The sequence below is a fragment of the Rattus rattus genome, chromosome 2 (assembly GCF_011064425.1).
Source record: "Rattus rattus isolate New Zealand chromosome 2, Rrattus_CSIRO_v1, whole genome shotgun sequence".
In the NCBI taxonomy this organism is placed as follows: domain Eukaryota; kingdom Metazoa; phylum Chordata; class Mammalia; order Rodentia; family Muridae; genus Rattus; species Rattus rattus.
Genome location: NC_046155.1, coordinates 175,415,755 through 175,433,110, shown reverse-complemented (window position 1 = coordinate 175,433,110; position 17,356 = coordinate 175,415,755).

Sequence of the window (17,356 nt, the reverse complement as noted above, 5' to 3'; positions counted from 1 at the left end):
GCTGACAGAAACTGGACATAGATATCTCGTGAGAGACACAACCAGAGCATTTCAAATACAGAGGTTGAACCCCAGCAGCAAACCACTATACTGAGAACAGGACCCTAATGGACAAATTAGAGAAATGATTGAAAGAGCTGAAGGTGCTTGCAACACCATAAGAACAACAATGCCAATGAACAGAGCTGAGAGAATAAACCAATAACAAGACTGAACATGGATGGACCGATGGTTCCAACTGCATATGGTATCCTGGTCCTTCCAAGGTTGGACCCACAGTGCAAGGAATTTCGTGGGGGCAGTAGTAGGGGGAATGAATAGGGCAACACCCCTTATGGGGAGGAGAAGGGATAGGGGGCTATGGACAGGCAAACAGGAAAGGAATAACATTTTAAATGTAAATAAAGAAATATATCCAATATTAAAAAAAGAAAAAAAAAGGAAAGAAATGCCCTATCAAGGTGCAAAAAAACAAATAGAACACTAAATAGGCAGGACCAAAAAAAATTTACTACAACATGTAATGAAACAACAAATGAATAGATCCAAGAAATGATATCATTAGCTCCAAGGGAAAGGGACTAATTCACATATAGAGAGGCAGGGCCATCAGATTGAGACCTGGCATTTACGTGGAGACTATGAAAATCAGCAAGCTTGCACAAATGTTCTACAAGTTAAAAAATACAAGAGATGCCATCCAGGCTATTATGTCAAGAAAAATTATCAACCAAAATTGACAGAAAAAAGCATGTTTGTTGATAAAATCAATTATAAATAAAGTTTTCTTTCATATGATTTTTAAAAAAGGAAACAAGCAACTTTGTCAGGTAGGAATTTGGAAGTATCCTCAAGTGTGTACCAGGGACCTGGGAGGTGAGATACTCTAAGTAATCAAAGGGCAGGACCCTATACGAAATGCCCTAAAATGGGCAAAGGGAACTTTAAAGCCAATCTCCAGGAGAAAGAAAAAATTATGTTTGGGATGGGGATACTTTCCCCCAGTTCAATCTCTGACCCATAATTGTTCATGTCTGAAAGAAGGGCAGTGATGAAAATGGAGAAGAGGCTGAAGAAAAGAAGGTCCAGCAACAGGCCCATAGTGGGATCCATCTCACTGTGAGGCCCAAAGACTGAAAATACATTGATGCTATGGAGGGCTCACAAAAAGGGAACTATTGGGGTTGGGGATTTAGCTCATTGGTAGAGCACTTGTCTAGCAAGCGCAAGGCCCTGGGTTCAGTCCCCAGCTCCCCTTAACTACTGATTCCACTCTCTAGTTCCGTATTCTATATTTTTAATGTCAATGTGACTGCACCTGTTTGCATTATTATGAAGCACTCTTATGTTTATAATAATACCATTTTTCAAATTTGTGTTATTATGGCAAACATGTATAATTACACTGTTACGTGTACACCTCAGACTATGTGGCCAGGGTTAACAGACAATGATATTTGAGTTTCGAGAGCCATGCAGTCTGCCATACATTATTGTTATATTTGCTATCCTGACAGGACAGATGTACATAGCAGAGTACAAATATGTTCAAGAGTATTATGTGTGAACACCATGCTCTTGGTTTTGAATGAATATGTTCTTTAAGGACATAGCTAATCAAAATAAAATAATAACTAATAAATGAGAGAAATAAACATTATATAGACTAGATAGATAGATAGATAGATAGATAGATAGATAGATAGATAGATAGATAGATAGATAAGTAGGTAGTTACATAGATACCTAGATAAATAGATGCCTATATACCTTTGGTTAAATTGATAGGGGAAGTCTCTTTAAGGTAAGCAATTGTAGTTCCCATGAAGAACAGAGTATACTCTCAAGTGATATTGCCAACTGAAAAAAAAATAATGGTAATAAGCTTATATTTACCATTCAGTCTCTCATGACATCCAGCAGAAACCAGATTGGGAAAGGGAAATTAGTTGGAGCTCTAAATTGTGCTATCTCTCCCTGGCTAATTTTCCCATCATTCTAGTGCCTCCTCTTAATCCCACTGCATCCATTTTTATATCAAGGGGTAAACAGGCATAAAAACTTCTTGAAATGGATCATTATTTGTGTGATCTCAAGGGCATACTACTTTTACTCATGAGCTGTTTTAATCTCTTTCCTTCCTGTTGCAGATTTGTGGTTCAGCCAATTCCTAGAAAAGAACCCAAGAGGGCCCTGGGCTTAGAAATATTTGCCTCTAAAATGGGGAAAATGAACAACCTCACATCAAGTGCCAGCTTCGGAAATAGCACAAAAAAATGTTTAACTGTGTACCCTTCATGACACACAGAGTTATGGCATTGGTCCAGTGCCAGTAAAAATCTCACATTAACAAGCATTTGTTTAAGCCCACAGACTTCTAAAAACAGATATCATAAAGAGAATGAAGAAATGACTCAGTGTCTAGGAGCATGTCTCACTCTTGCAAAGAACCTGAATTTAATTCCCAACACCCATGTGGGTACGCTCATGGAGTGCTCTAATCCAGCTCTGTGCATACTAAACACCTGTGAGCTGTACAGGAACCCTCAAACACATTATTAAAAATAAAAATATGTTTTAAGGGTACATTTTATAAGTTAAAATAATTAGATCAGACTATATATGGGAAAAGTTTAACTTAATTTTGATATATGACCCACTTTCTGACTCAGTGCATCCAACAATATATTGAGCTCATCTAAAGAAGAAGCTGAACCAAGATTATTCTAGAATGTTCAAAATCATATTCAAAATTTCTTTCTGGATGATTATGATCACCTTGAGATCATTCTCGTAATAAAGCCAAATGAAAGATGCCATAAATGGTTTTTCTAAAAGGTGTAGCTGGAATTGGTCAGACTATTCTGTTAAAAAAATATAATGCTAGTCTGGTCAGAAGGTCTGTCTGGCGTTTCTAAACAAATACTCCTATATCATTCACTTCTGCTTTCAACATGTTAAACATATGAAGACAGCAAGACTGTCTGATCTAATCTACAGACAGTGGTACAGTCCCTCAGCTCTCAAGGAAGATATCCTATCCCAATGAGAGAAAATCTCATTTGTTGGGGATCACATACCGTTACAGGGACTTACGGGAGTAGGCCAGGATAGAGACATCTCAGAGGACTGTGGCAGTTCCTTGCAAAAAGGTATAGTGTCTGGGATTGTGAGAATCAGGAGACAAACCTGTCCAGGGGAACCTCCATCTGAAATAAGGGACCGCCTAAAGTTGATCAGAATGGAGACATCTCAGTAACTCAAGGCAGCTCTTTGTAACAAACAGTTGTTCTAATTTCTCCTAAACTTAGCCCTGAAAAATGGCTGTATATATATCATTCGGGCATGATTGCTTTGCAGTTGACCTTGGTGTGCATGATTACTCAATTATGTATAACTTTCTTATATCTTTCTCCTTCTGCTCTGGTGAATTCAGTGAAACTAAACAATTAAGAATTGAGGCATAGCAGCACAGCACATCACAGGGGTAATGACCCAGGTGCATGCTACGTGTTCTCATCTTGGAAAAGCTGTAATATCTGCACAATGGTAGTTCCAGATTAATGTAAGTAAATAAAAGTATGTATTGCATATTGTTTAAAACATTGGGTTGTTACAAGCACTTTTTACTTCACTAAATGTCCAGAGTTCAATCCTCTTCCCTCATGTATTGGTTCACACAAGTCTCTAACTCTAGATCCACAAGGTCTTATAACTTCTGACATGGCAGGCAAAGATGAAATTTTACAAAAAAAAAGTAAGCCTAATTTATTTTTTCTTAAAATGAACTGATTATGGAATGTAAACCTTCAGATTTCATGGCTTCCTACCTGCCTTAGAACTCAGAACTCTCGATACTGATTATAAGTTCTATAGACATATGACTCCATTTGCTGAAAGATGGGAGCTTTCTGAATCATTGGGGGTTGGGGGGAGGTTTGTTCCTTCCAGAAAACCTGAAATTACGATTGAATGTAAGCTTTGTGAAAGTTCCATGACTGTAAATATTATATCTAGGTGATTCTCCGATATTGTTGATGACAGGAATTTGAAGACAAATGATCCCATGTGCTCTACCATTAATGTCTAATAATGGTTTGTTTCAAAGCTGTGGTATTAGAGGCAAAGATAGGGGTTTAAGTTTTGTGGCTAGTGACAGAAATCATGCATGGGGATAAGTACAGAGGAATAAACTTTTTGATATATACACTTTTATCCTATTTTTCTACCCTACCTCCTGTTATTATGGATGCTCCTATGATAACCATGCTTTTGATTTACAATGGTTGAGTTTATTGAGTGATATAACAAGAAAAACAAAAACAAAAAAAGAAAGAGAGAAAAGAAAAGAAAAACATGATTAAGATAATTTGTATGAATGTACATGTGTTCAGCACATGTGTGTGTTTGGATTGTGTATAGGAGAAGAGAGGATAATCTCTCCTGGTCAACCACCATCAGATGCAATACACCTCATTATTTTTGAGATGTAATCACTCAGTGGAATCTGGAACTAACCAATTCTGTATGACGAATTGTCCATCAAGGAACCTGTTAGTTTCTGTTTCCTTGGTTCTTGGGAACCACCCATATGCCAATATTTACAACTTTCTATGTGGGTGTTATGAATTAGACAGGGGTCCTCATGATTATGTATCAAACACTTCACTAAGAGAGGTTTCTCTCCAGATACCCCAAATCAGGGTTTTTGTAAGTAGTTCTTAAACCACTCATTTCTAAGAACATAAAAACTTATCAGATTGCACTACATTTTGACATTGCACAATGGCTCAGACAGAGTTCACTCACAGTTAAATGTTCACTGTGCAGTAGGTTTACATGTCAAAAACTTACTGTTAATAGTAAATCTATACTTTGTGATAGATCTTTTCATAGCTGCAAACATTTGCATGTGGCCCACAAGCTGCAGATGGAATGTCTTTCAGATATTGGAATAAAATGTTTATAACACAACCTGTCTCTCCTGGAAGGAAGACACAAGCTCAATTCCTTAATATTTACTCATGAAAATTTCCCTACCCCTGGAAATGTTGAATGGCTGCAAGATTTCTTTGGTGTTACCTGGAGGTGTAGAGGGTAACAACCTATAGCGAATGCAAAATAAAGTAGAAAGAGGTGAGTTATCTATCATTTTCTGAGCCTTCTACCTCTGAAACTGATTCCCATTCAGCCATGATTACTCTGCACCTAGAAGCAAGGAATCAGTTCCTGAGATTTGATCTGCATGGTAAGAGTTGCTAATTTGACCTGAGAAATTAAATATATATGGAGATCAGGTAATGTGGTAGATCTTATGGAACCAGGTAAGTATATTTGTTACTTCTTGTCCTCTCACCCCACCATGGAATGTGTCATTCAGGCATAAATATACTACGGTTAATATATGCCCTAGATATATAATTTGTTTCTACATGACAAAGATACATGAAACATAAAATTAAACATAATGTGAGGGTTTGAATGAAAATGTCTTCTATAGATTCAGATGTTTGCACATTTAGTCTGCAGTTGATATTGCTAGATAAATAGGTTTGGGAAGTGAGACCTAGCTTGAGAATGTATGTCACTGGGACAGGTTTTGGGATTGCAAATCTTCATATCATTCCCAGTGAGATTTCTCTGCTTCACGGTATGTTTCAAGATGTAAGCACTGAGCTTCCTGCTCCTGTTGACACTCTTCCCTGCCACCATGGTGAGAGACTCTTATCCTGCTAGGCATTTTTATATAAATAGACATTTCCTCCTGTAAGTTGCCTTGGTCACAGATTTTTTTAATTTCAATAACAGAAAAGTAATTAATACAAAATGAAACAGGAATTATATTGAATATGGGGAGTGTCTGTGTGACTGTGATTGTATGTGTGTAGATACAGATGCTTGCTAAAAGTTAGCTACTGGGATAAGATCAGACACTTTGATCATGGAAAGAATTATTGTTTAGGGCTTGAAGGATATCCCCAAACTTTTTCCCAGTCTTCTATTTAAAACACTAAGTCTTGGGCTGGAGAGATGGCTCAGCGGTTAAGAGCACCTGACTACTCTTCCAGAGGTCCTGAGTTCAATTCCCAGCAACCACATGGTGGCTCACAACCATATGTAAAGAGATCCAATGCCCTCTTCTGGTGTATCTGAAGACAGCTACAGTGTACTTATATATAATAAGTGAATAAATCTTTAAAAAGAAAACACTGTCTTTGATTGAATTATTGATTCCTACCAACATTCTAGATTTTGACATGAAACTGAAATAGATGACAGTTTGAGTGCAAAATGCATGGCACAGAGATGGCCAAAGTAGAAGTTGCAAAGAGACTCAGTCAAGTGAAATACTTGCAGCAGAAGTATGAGGGTTTGAGTTCAGATTTTCACTACCCAAATAAAAATGTTAATGTGGTCTCATGTGCCTGTAGCCTTTGTGCCAATAATAACAGTGGAGACAGAAGTCTTCTTGAAGCTTACTAGCCAGCCAGTCCATGAATGCAGCTTCATTACGAGAACCTGTCACATAAAGATAAGTTGCAAAATAATTGAAAAAGCTTCACCTTGATTTCTGACAGGCATGGACATGCTCTCTCCCCCCCCACACACACACACACTCGCACACACACACATACACACACAAACACACACACGTACATATGCACACAAACACAACAGCCAACGAATTGATTTTCATTTTTAAATTTTATGCGTATGTATATTTTCCCTGCATATATTTTCTGGTTTAGAGACTAGAACTTGGTTTCAGATTCCTTGGAAGTGAAGTTACAGATGGTTGGAAACTCTAATATGAGTAGTAAACTTGGAACCTTTGCAAGTGTAGCCAGATCTCTAAGCAACTGAGTTATCTCTCCAGTCCCCGCAACACTTTCTGTGAAAGATTCTGGAAGTTAAACATGTATCAGCACACCATCTTATAACATAAATATGCCACCCTATTTGTAGAAACATCAGCATATCCTGAACTTGGCCTTTGGAAAAATTATAGAGGGAAAAAGAGTTGTTGCAAAGTCTAAATAGAAAAAAATGAAGGTCTAGAGAAATGGCTCTTCAGTTAAGAGCATTTGCTGTTCCCGCAAAGGATTCAGTTTCAGGTCCCAGCATCCAACATGACTGCTCACAATTGCAATAACACTGGTTCCAGGGAATCATGTGACTTCAGACTCCCACAAGCACCTGCACACACATGGTACACATAACCGCAAAGAAGAACATGCACATAAAAATTAACAATTTAAGGACAGTTGATTTTGTCCTGTGGAATTCCTGGGCAATCCTAGTACACTGTAGGTTAGACAAGAAGTGGACAAGGGACTGTGAAAAAGCTGCCTTTGGTTCAGTCATTGTGCTTTTTTACCACAAGAAAGGGAAGGGAATGGTCTTTTTATACTACTACACTGAAGAAATGAACAGAGCTAAGGGAAATAAAACAATTTTCTGGTTCAGCTGTGGAATCCATGGATAATTGTAATGCACACATTTCTGAGGTCCAACCAGAAAGCTGCACCTATCCTATTACACATAACATTCTGCTTGACTCTAAGGCTGGCATCCTTCTACTATCAGTAACAATAAATTTGTTTATTTAAATTCAAATTAAACCTAATTCTTTGGGATTTCCCATTGGATTCAAATACCCAATAAATCTAAAGCAATAACTAACTACATGAAAATGTCTGTTACCATTATCTTGAAAAATGTACTAGCTGTAAATCAGATAAACTCATAAAACTGTTTGCAATGTAAACGTTTATTACTTTTTATGTAAAGAAACTTGCTTAACAGTAAGATAAATAACATAAACAAATATGTAAATAAATAAATATATAAATAAAATAAATAAATAAATAAATAACAATAATACTTAACTGCTGGCATCTAGGTCAATATGACATAATGGTGTGTTTTTCTATTTTACATTGACTGATTAAGGAAAAATATATTCAATAAGAATTAAACGATTTTATAATTATCATCGAAGATGATTTCTGATACAGTTTGAAAATCAGTTGTTTTCTTTCTCAAGATTCTCTGTAGTTATTACTCAGTTATTACTCAGGTGTTATTGGCTGGGAAAGTCTTGGGTTATTTTCATTAACAATCAAAATTTACATCAATTCCAAAGCTTTCAAATTTTTAATTAATGTTTTAAGATTACATTATTTAAATATATATTTTGTTGTATTTAATTTTAAACTTGTTTTTGTCTCATAAATGAGCAGACATAATTAAAGTAATAATAAGAGGCTCACAGAAATTTTGTATTAAAGTTACTCTTTTATACAGTATAAAAATATTATTTTATCAGCTCCGAAAAAAAAAGAAAAAAAAAGAAAAATATTATTTTATTACAAGCTTTTACTGCATAATAAGTATAATGACATCAGCTTGACACCTGAAAATATTGTGGTCTGTGTCTGGGACATTCTCTGATGTTTTTCATGTGGGAATTTATGCTAAAATCCCCACTATAGGAATTGACTCTGCATTATTAGTCTCCTGTGTCCTGCTGAATATCTCAAGCCAGCAGTAATGGCATGAAGGCCTAAGAGCATCAAGAAAATACCAGTATTTTTTACCTAAAATTATTTGGAATTTGTCAAATAATTTTATACATGTCCTTATAACTAAGTGCCACCAAAGATTTTGCCTATGATTTCAAGTAATATAAGGAATTGTAGTATTAATCATGTGGCTAAAATCACTTACTACACACAGATGATGATATTATAAGACACAATCAAATATTTGATTGACAATTTTATGAAAATTTAAAAGGGAGGTATAAACTACCCCAACCATATACCCAATTAGTATTCTAACTCAAGTTATATTAACCTTAACATTATTTCTTTCATTTTAAATGATAGTGCTTTCTCTGCCATCTTAAAGCATTTTGATGTAAAGGTAATACGGTAGGAAAAATATCTAGAAATTAATTGACTTTAAAAAGCCTAATGTTCATATCTGAGCAATGTTTGAAATGTGTCTTTATAGAAAAACAGAACAAAGACCCAGCTGTCCTCCAATCTAGTACTTAGAACAAGGAAATTCAGAAATTTCAGAAAAAAGAAACATCTGAATGTCTACCACAAATCTACCAAATGAAGGTGTTGAAAGGAATAACTTGGGAGAACCTCAAGACTGCAAATTATCAATTTCAAACCAAAGGGGGGAAAAAAAGAGTACTGACCTCTGAATCCTGACATTGTTATGTTTATTGAATGTATTGCATGCCAAATTTCAATATGTCAATGTATACCCAAATGTTTTTGTTGTTGTTGTTGTTGTTGTTGTTATGTTTTATTAAAGGAAATGAATTCCAAGGATATGTTTGGTATAAGGAAAATATGGTATAAGGGAAGGAGGCACCTCTGCAGGCCCCAGCTGAGGCATCCCTTCCCCCTGAGGTACCAGTCACAGGACTGCATAGCATAGAATAGAATTTAATTAGGGCATGGTGAGTTGAGGAAGTAGAAACAGAGAAAGGCAGAGAGTGAGTGTGTATGTCTGTGTGTGTGTGTGTGTGTGTGTGTGTGTGTGTGTGTGTGAGAGAGAGAGAGAGAGAGAGAGAGAGAGAGAGAGAGAGAGAAACGAGACCTAAGAGGCCTAAAGACTGGTCGTGATTACACTGGGAGAGAGGGAGAAGGGAAATGGAGAGAGAGGGAAACGAAGGTAAAGGAGCAAGAACAAGAGCAGAAAAGAGTGAGGAAGAAGCAAACAGCTCCTTTTATAGTGAGTCAAGCACTCCTATTTCTTTCCATGTAACTGTGGGTTGGAGCCTAGAAAGAATGCCAACAGTTGTTCATTTATTATTGTTGTTATTGTTGTCAGGGGCATACACTGCAGTAGGAAAATCTATCATGATCTTTTGCCATGTTGAGAAGTTTTGTTCATGTTTTCATTGCCTATCTTAGGAATATTTACTGGCATTAAAAGTAAATTCTCAAAACTGGCTGTATAATTTGGAAAACCATGAATATTACATCAATAATATTAGCAGAAATCAACAAAAACATGGGAGAACCAAGAAACACAGATTTACCAAATAAATACACTATGATTTATTTGCAGCTCAACCATTATCTTGACTTTTAAAAATGCTTTTTCATATGTTGGATTAATGTGGCACATATTTCTCATGCTACTGAGGGTCAAATTAATGATTTTGTATACAGAGATTCTATTTTGCTCTGTAAAAAAAACAAAAAACAAAACAAAACAAAAAAATCTTTAAGTTGTAAAACAAGAGTGAATTAATGTTGTTAGTTCTTTACATCTTTATAGACTACAAATTATTGACTTTGATAACAAATTCCAGACATGTCTACTTTCTGAGAAAAAAATAAATTATGTCTTGAGGATCAAAATTGTGTGTAAGCAGAAGCAAAAAATCAGGCGGTGGTCATTCTGATGCAAGAAAAATGGATATATCTCACCTCAAATTATTTCAGAAAGAAAAGGAGGTGTATATTTCTTTTAAGTTACTGTGTAAAAATTACAGGTCCCTAACATTCCAATGAGATAAGAATTCTTTACCTCATTCAGATAAGTTTTGGAAGATAGATGCAGCTTTTTGTTTGTACTATAATTTTATACAGTCCACACAATAACAATCATGCTAAAATGACTGCCTTATAATGATATGTTTTTCCCAAACTGCTTTCTTAAGAATCCAGTAATGTGGTAAGTTTAAGTAATGGTTTCAAATCTCATAAAAGATTTTACCTTTTCGTTGGATAGTGTAGCTCAAAACAGTAATGGTTTCCAAAATGTTGTTGGGAAAGTATTAATTGGTTATGCCTGAGAAACTAATAGCCATGGACCAAGACTGATCACCCAGATAATGGAAACTTACTGTTTTGTGTTTCGTACTATCCAAATCTATTGACTTCTGGTTTCAAATTTTAATCCATATAGAGTTGTGTATAATTGTATGTGTATTTATAGGAGTACATGAACATAAGGATCTGAAAAGGCCACAAGTGTACCTCAGAACCCTTGGAGCTGGAGTATCAGACAGTTTTGTTGTGTCTGTAACAAGTATTTGGAAGTGAACTTATATTCTGCAAGAGCAGGATATGACCTCAATTGCTGGGTCACAACCTCTCGTCGATCTTGGCTTAGAAAGATGATGGCATACAGAGGTCCCAGGGAGAGCTGATCTGACTTGATTCTTAGTCCTACTAGGTATCTAATTTGTGGGACCCTAAAAGGGAGGCTGGTTTCTGAATGAATTAAAGCCAGAAAACCCAGGGACCCTGAAGGGATGGTAGGCATTTTGTCTGGCTCCTAGACACCAGACCCCTGCCCCTACCCTCAGCCCTCCATAGATTTATGGCCATCAGTCATGTAAGGGCAACACCTCAAACCGCTCCACAGGTAGACAAGATTCCAGGCCACATAGGCTCAAGGCAAATCTCTATTACAATGAGGTACCCAAAGACCTGAAGATTTAGCCAGTAACCTTACTTTCCAGACACTAATCCATGAAAAGGTATTTAATCTCTGGCCCACATTAATAAGTGAGGTACTGTTTTACTAGTCCACTTTGCACCATGACAATAATTGTCTTAAAATTAAAGGACTGTCTCTCTTAATCCAGACCCAACATAAGGAGCCACTGACAAGGTCTTTCTATGCAGAGCTTGTGTCTACTTTCAGATAAACGGCCTCTCTCTGCTACCAGCCACAACCAATTCCAAATCAAAACCACAACCAAACCAAGCCAAGCTCAAACCCAACAGCTCCATAAAGTCGAGGACTATCCCTGAGGATCTCCCTCCTCTACCCCTTTGACCACAGACTAGATCCAGCACATGGGCCCCAACTTCATTCTCAGCTCTTCCATTGACATCCTTACAGGCCTGGAGGACACTGAGACAGTTCCAGTTGTGTTCAGCATCTCTTACTCTGCTTCCCTACACGTTCCTGCACTTTCAGAGCAGTGTCCTGCAGCTTCCCTACAGCCTGAAACCTGCCCAACAAAGGCTTTGGTTAAGAGTGAACAAATTTTCCTCATCCTACCTCCCTCAGCAGCCATGTCCTGTGGCAGAGCAGAAGCGAGACCCAAACAGTCCTGCACTCACTAATTCAGACATTTTCTCTTCTGTTTTTCATGAAGGCCTTTAAAAGAACATTTTTATAATTTTATTATTCCTTTGAGAATTTTATAGCATGCGTTTTAATCATATTTGTCCACTCTCTTTATTCTTTTCAGATCCATCCTTCTTCTCTTTACATGCAAATTTGTATTATCCCTCACTCTCCCATCAATGTCAAATGGGTTTTCATAGCATTCTTGGGTGTGTAACCTTTTACTGAACTGTGTCCAGGGAACATAGTTAATGAAAACTGACTCTTTCTTCCAGCAGCTAACAATTAAAACTTCTTAGATATGGGTGGAACTTTATACCCAAATCTATTTGTCCTACTGTATTTTGACTGATTTTGGGATTATATAGGTGTTATGCATGTGACAAACATATTTTTTATAGAAATCACTCTTTTTTGTACCTAACAATACAAATAAGAGCAAATACTGTTTTGAATCATATCCTATCTTATTCCCTTCTATATACATTGCCTAAGTAACCTTGTTAAATGACAAATGGACTTGCAGCAACATTCATATATGCTTAACCAAGTCTTTCAATATTAAACACTGACTTTTTTTTCAGTTACATAAAAAACACATCTTCAAGATATCAATATTGGTGGTCTGACCCTATAGCTACTTGTGACTATTAGCACAGATAGTGAGTGGGAAAAAAACATAAAACTTGTTTAAAAGTGTATATGCACATGTGAGTTTATCTATCTCTGAATTTCCAGAGTAAAAGAAAAAATAAATATGAAAGATGTATGCATGAATTAATTAATATCATTTTAATGTCTTAAAGTGAATAAATGAGCTTAGTAAGATTGCTCAGTGGATAAGTGTTCTTGCCACTAATGTGGATTGCCTCAGTTCCCTCTTTGGCATTCTCTTCGGGGGAGAAATCTGTCCTCTGAGCACATACAAATACACACATAAAATAAATATTAAAATTCAAGTTTATGTGACCAGGTATGGTATCATACATCTGTGATCCTAGTACTCTAGAGAAAAGTTCAGACAGTTTGTGAGTTCAAATTTATTCTTGGCTACATAAGGAGTTTAAGTGTAGTGTAGTCTAAATGTGACCATGTCTCAAGGAAAATACCAATTTGGGGGAGAGAGGCATGAATTCTCTTCTCTAGCTAAGGATCTATTGAAAACTGATAACTCATGAGAGAATGTCCAATTTCTTTAAAGTTGTGGCCACTGATACGCTGACTATACTCCAGTGGAAGGCCAAACATCCAAGAGTATAGAGTAACATCCGAATTTGTACTTAATACTATTCAAAAAATGGATACAGGTTAGTGGCAAAGTGTTAAGTGACACCAGCCATAGAGAGACATGAATCAGTTGTATTCACACCAGATAGCAACCAATGACATAATCAAGAATGTACCACATGAATACAACATGAGTAAGCCAGTGGGTTGTATTGGGGTTACTCAAAGGAGCAAAAATCATGGCAAAGTCTGTTCCGTCATCAAAGCCCAGCATGGGTGACAACTCACACCCCAAAGATAGGAACCTGGATCACATTGCCCAACCCGAAGGCAGCTCAGCATATGGGAAGGTACTTTCTAGTCAGCCAGCTAATCTTTTTTTCTTCTGGGAAGTCCTGCTGGTGTCTACCTCCAAGTTGCTGTTAGACTTCAGTGAGGGGAAGGGATAGTAATGTATCTGGTCTATTTCTGGGCCTTTCTGGACTTATTTTGAGTGAATCACTTTCTTTCTTAAGGAGGTGCAACTGATACTACTACAAAAGCCCATACTCAAAAACAAACAAACTAAGAAACAAAAAACTAGAAAGTCTGGATAAAATGGACAATGTTCTATACAGATACCAGTTAACGAAGTTAAATCAAGATCAGATAAAACATCTAAATAGTCCTGTAACCCCTAAAGAAATAGAAGCAGTCATTAAAATACTCCCAACTGAAAAATGCACAGTATCTGATGGGTTTAGGACAGAATTCTATTGGACTTCCGAAGAAGACCAAATACCAATACTCTTCACACTGTTCCACAAAATATAAACAGAAGGAACACTACCCCATTTGTTTTTGAAGCCACAGTTATGCCTATACTTAAACCACACAGGAACTCTACATACAAAGAGAACTTCAGATCAATTTCTCTTTTGAATATCGATGCAAAAATACTCAATAAAATTTTCAAAAACCCAATCCAAGAAAACATCAAAATGATCATTTCCATGATCAAGTAATATTCATCCTATGGATTCAGGGATGGTTAAGTATACAGAAATTCATCAATGTAATCCATATAAACAAACTCAAAGAAAAGCCACATGATCACCACAATAGATGCTAAGAAAGCACTTGGCAAAATTCAACAGCACTTCATGATAAAAGTCTTGGAAAGATCAGAAAGTCAAGGCCTATACCTAAACATAGTAAGCAATACACAAAAACCAGTAGCCAACATTAATCTAAATAAAGAGAAATGTAAAGAAATCCTACTAAACTCAGGAACTAGACAAGGCTGTCCACTCCCTCTCTACTTATTTAATATACCCCTTGAAGTCTTAGCCAGTGCACTTAAACAACAAAGTTAAAAGGTTACAAATTGTAATGGTATTTGCAGATATGTTAGTATACTTGAACGGACCCAAAAATTTCACCAGAGATCTTCTAAACCTGAAAAACAATTTCATCAAAGTGGCTTGATATAAAACTAATACAAACATATCAGTAGCTTTCTTCTATTCAATAGTTAAACAGGTTCAAAAACAAATTAGGGAAATTACATTCTTCCCAATCATCCCAAATGATATAAAATGCATTTACCTTTTTGTGATTCTCCAAACAATAAAATATCTGTATGAAAAGAACTTCAAGTCTCTGAAGAAAGAAATTATAAGAACATCTCAGAAGATGGAAAGATCTCCCATGCTCATGGTTTGGTAGAATTAATATAGTAAAATTGGCCATGTTGTTGAAAGCACTCTACAGATTCAATGCAATCCCCATCAAAATTCCAACTTCATTCATCATAGACTTAGAAGGAGCAATCTGCAAATTCATTTGTAATAACAACCTAGGATAGTGAAAACTATTCTCAACAATAAACAAACTTTGGGTGAATCACCATCCCTGAGCTCAGGCTATATTACAGACGATTACTGGGAAAAAAAACTGCATGGCACTGTTACAGAGACAGGCAAGTAGATGAATGGAATAGGATTGGAGACCCATACCTACGGTCACTTGATCTTTGACAAAGTAGCTAAATCCATCCAGTGGAAAAAGACAGCATTTTAAACAAATGGTGTTTGTTTTTCAGGTAGTCAGCATGCAGAAGAAGACAAATCAATCCATTCTTATCTCCTTGTACAAACCTCCAGAACAAATGGATCAATGATCTCCACGTGAAACCAGATACACTCAAATTAATAGAAGAAAAAGTGGGGAAGCATCTTGAACACATGGGCACTGGAGAAAATTTCCTGAACAAAACACGAATGGCTTATGTGCTAAGATCAAGAATTGACAAATGGGACCTCATAAAACTTTAAAGCTTCTGTAAGACAAAGGACACTGTCATTAGGAAAAATGGCAACTATCAGATTGGGAAAAGGTCTTTACCCAATCTGATAATAGGTTAATATCCAAAATATACAAAGATCTCAAGAAGTTAGACTCCAGAGAGTCAAATACCCCTATTAAAAGTGGGGCACAGAGCTAAGCGAAGAATTCTCAACTGGGAATATAGAATGAGTGTGAAGCACTTAAAGCAATGTTCAATATCCTTAGTCTTCATGGAAATGCATATCAGAACAACATTGAGATTCTACCTCACACCAGTAAGAATGGTTAAGATCAAAATCTCAGGTGACAGCATATGCTGGGGAGGATGTGGAGAAAAAGAAGACTCCTCCATTGATGATGGGATTGCAAGCTGTAACAACTACTGTGAAAATCAGCGTAGCAGTTCCTCAGAAAAGTGTACACAGTACTACCTGAAGACTCAGCTATACCTCTCCTGAGCTTATACCCAAAGGATGCTCCAATATATAACAAGGACACATGCTCTACAATGTTCATAGCAGACCAATTTATTATAGCCAGCAGCTTGAAAAATCCCAGGAGTCCTTCAAGAGAAGAATGGACACAGATAATGTGATTCATTTAAACAGTGGAATTCTACAGTGCTACTAACAATGGCTTCATAAAATTCTTAGGGAAATTGATGTAACTAGAAAATACCCAGAGTGAGGTAACCCCATCACAAAAGAACACACATAGTATGCATTCACTCATTAGTGGATATTGTCCTAAAAGCTAGGAATAACCAATATACAATTTCATAGATTATACGAAGCACAAGAAGAAAGAAACCAAAATGTGAATGCATAAATACTTTTTAGAGGCAGAAGTCATTTTTTTGATAACTAAGTAGGACTTCATTGAATAAATGTACCATATTTTCTATATCCATTAATGTTTTGAGGGACATCTGGCTTTTATCCAGCTCCTGTCTATTATAATTAAGGCTGCTATAAACATAGTGAAGCATGTGTCCTTGTTATATGTTGAAGTATCTTTTGCGTATATGCCCAGGAGTGGTATATTGGTCCTTAAGTCTCAGAATACGCAAGATAGAGTTCACAGATCATATGAGTCTCAAGAAGAAAGAAGAAAAGAAGGAGATGCTTCAATCCTTCTTAGAAGGGAGAACAAAGTACAGGAGAAATTCGGGGACAAAGAGTGGAGCAGAGATTGAAGGAAAGGCCATTCAGAGACTACCCTAACTGTTAAACCATGCCATAAGCAGATTGCAGATGCCAAGTAGAGTTTGCTGATGGGAGCCTGATATGGATGTCTCCTGATAGGATTTGCCAGAGCCTTACTTATACAGATTAAGATGATTGCAGTTAACTATTAGACTGAGCATGGGGACACCAATTGAGGAGTTAGAGAGAGGACTGAAGGAGCTAAAGGGATTTGCAACCCTGTAGGAAGAACACTATTACCAAGCAGACTGCCCAGAGCTCCTAGGGACTAAATCACCAACCAAACAGTACACATGGGGGAACCCATGGCTTGAACCTCATTTGTACCAGAGGATGGCATTGTCTATCATCAATATGAGGAGACTCCCTTGGTCCTGTGAAGGCTCATTTCCCCAGTGTAGAGGAATTCCAGGATGTTGAAGTGGGAAGGGGTGTGTGAGAGTAGGTGCAATCTCATACAAATAGGGAAAGAGGCCATG